This window comes from Montipora foliosa, chromosome 1, assembly GCF_036669935.1.
Source record: "Montipora foliosa isolate CH-2021 chromosome 1, ASM3666993v2, whole genome shotgun sequence".
NCBI lineage: Eukaryota > Metazoa > Cnidaria > Anthozoa > Scleractinia > Acroporidae > Montipora > Montipora foliosa.
The window spans coordinates 14,256,141-14,259,185 of record NC_090869.1 but is presented as its reverse complement, the minus strand read 5'-3'; the positions used below and the strand labels follow the sequence as shown (position 1 = coordinate 14,259,185).

The 3,045-nt window shown below is 40.8% G+C and overlaps 1 pseudogene; it reads left to right on the top strand.

Moving 5' to 3' along the window:
* LOC138010121 (Iroquois homeobox protein 6a-like) lies at positions 1 to 2,365 on the top strand (annotated as a pseudogene).
* The last annotated feature ends 680 nt before the right edge of the window (positions 2,366 to 3,045 follow it).

Sequence of the window (3,045 nt, the reverse complement as noted above, 5' to 3'; positions counted from 1 at the left end):
TCTCAAGTGATCGCTGGTCAGTGAGAACCTTATGAGTAAAGTACAAGTTAACTAGTCTATCGACTGAGCTACAATTTTAGTAGCCACATATCTTATACTCGGCCTGACTCGGGCTAAGAAATAGCACAATAATTTTTTTCTCTTGATAATTTATTTGCGTTTCGAGTGGTTCTGTTTGAATCTCTGTTTGCCGATTGACTAAGCAGCAGTCACTTGATGTCCGTGTTGTAAAATCGATGGCAAACTCCTCAACCACAAAGATTGCTTGTTCCACAGTTTTCGTTGCACGTATTCCTCGCAGGTGAGGAATAGAATATTCGTATGTAATGCTAGTAATCGATCGCATTCGAAGCGATTAACAATATAAAAATTCATCTCCGTGAAAACCAGACATGATTGATTGTAAGACTCGTCTCGATTTCTCGCTTTGGCAGTTTATGCTCCCCGGTTCACAACCTCTGCTTGCTGTGATTCTGTTCGTTCGCCTTTACACGACAGCTTAGCTTCGCGTTCTCTGTGCCCGTGTCAACTTGATCGAGTGCTACAACAAAGAGTTTCCACGATGCCAGTGAACTTACTCCCAAGGCCGACATTTAACGAGACTGGTTTCACAATAGGCGCTGCAGACCTTGCAGCTTTCTATTCACCCTTGGTAAGTTCTGGAATAATCGAATTTCAACTCGCATTTGTCTTTGCACGTCTTTCTATTCTCCTATCGCTGGCTAATTCTCTAGTCGAACTTTTTTTCCTCCATTAACTTTAATTGAACGTAATCATAGAACACCTCGCCTTTCTCTTGCGTTCCTATCATATGCTTTCCTCGTTTTTTCAACAGGCTCGTCCGTGTGATATTAAAGAATGGCGCGATTCATGGTATTTGCAGGCTTCTGCAGCGAGACATCCCTTAGATGTTTCACGGTTTTGAACCTCATTCACATACAGCTTGTCCACGACTTGGAGAAAGGTAAATATTCAAATTAACGGCAATGTTGTATTTTACACGTCCACTTGAACAAACCATTAATGTTTGACTCTGAACGTAGTAATCCTATTGAATGAATTTGGTTACATTTGGATAGTTTTCACGCAATTCCCCACTTACTAAAAATCTCACAGTAAAACCTTAACTGCCTTAATTTTCAAGTTAGCTTTGGCGGAAGGAATTAGTTAGTATATAGATACACATTTTTCGGACCTATTATTGAAATAGCTGATACGGTAGAATATAATCAATTTTGGAAGCAAACAGCGATGATATTTGTACACCGAAGAAATATACCTCATTCGTGATTTCCTCCACTGGCCTATAATATATTAGTGTATGCCTCGTGGAATATTCGATAAAAGTGAAGTTTCTGCTCTATAGATTTTCACCCATCGATTTAGCGGCTGCCGGTGCAAGGAGAAAAAATGCTACACGAGAGACAACAAGCACTCTGAAAGCTTGGCTCTATGAACACAGAAAAAACCCGTACCCTACAAAAGGCGAGAAGATAATGCTAGCAATAATAACGAAGATGACGCTCACGCAAGTTTCCAACCTGGTTCGCGAACGCAAGGCGAAGATTGAAAAAGGAGAACAAAATGACATGGTCGCCACGAAATAGGTGTGGGGAGAAAAAGGATGATCTTGATGAAGATGATGATGGTCCGAGCGATTCAGACTGCGACGAACAGAGCTATGAAGACGACAAAATCTGTGACACCCAAGACGAGATATCTTCTGTTAGAAAAGGTACTTTCCTTTCACATGCTCCCAAAATGATTTTCTTCCCGATCAGTTTTCACTGTCACGAGGATCACCCCGACCAGAGTCCTAATATTTTAAGTTCTGCATCTATTTTAAGCGACTTACACAAATGAACTCATGTAGAATATTTACCTGGGTGAAACTCTTTGTGGATCATGATTTAGGAATTGCGAATTGGAATAAAGATGCCAACGGGTTTTGCGTGACTCGCACTGTTAAAAGTAAGGAACACGCCTTGTGTACACCTTATTTGACTGACTAAACTCATGCACAAATCAGAAAACTTTCGAATGTACTTGAAGAAGTATTTCTAATAGATACAAAAAATAGTTTGAGGTAGGGCGGCCGGCGTACATCTTAATGAGAGACTCTGGAAAATTATCTTTAATATTTCTTTCATAGAAGAAACAGACAAAGACACGAGAAAGGGAAACATCCAGTTAAATACGGACGTCCAAGATAAGTCCGCCAAAAACAACATAAACAGTGTGAGAGTTTACTAAGCAAGCAACCAATCCGCTGATTCGCTCTCCAGACCTAAGAGCTGTACACTGCGTAACAAGCACCATCGAGCCCGCAAACGTGCAAGATTCTCACGGTCCAAAAGTTCTTTAGGAAAAATGGCGTGGATGGAATGTTTTCATGTGATACAAACAAGTCAAGTCTTGTGAATATCAACACCCGTCCCTTGCGAGAGCACACTCCTTCAACACCTACGAACAGATCATCCACAGAAACATCTGTTATTACACCAGGTAATAGAGAACTAGACAACCATTCGCTATGGGAACTCTCCGTTTTTTTTGTTTGTCCCACGGGCAGAGTCAAACCTTCACACATGCATTATGCGGCGGGGCTTTGACCTTCTAGTGAAACAAATGAAACTTTATTTTCCCAGTGTTGCTCTGTCAAAGAAAAGATCTCCAGAAAATCATTGCTCTCTGGTGCCTCCGAGTGTTTTTTCCTTTTTTCCTGCATTGAGCAACAAAAACTGAGTTCAATTTTTATTGCGGGGGGAGCTTTTGTTTTACTCTCTTCGTTCCATAACGGTTCACACCTGTAAGCTCCTCCTTCTAATGATTTTGGAATGACGATGATTTCTTGGAAGGGATTATTATAAGAACGCGAAATTGGAAGATGGCAAATTATTGTAACAAACCAAAGACCTTAGCTTCGAATTAATAACTGAAGAGCAGGGAGACTTAACTGATGATATTAGTGAAAGTGGTCAACAGCAACTAGACGTTAATGTTTGCGAGATTTCGTTACACAGCATCAGTTGTAAGTGGCGGTGT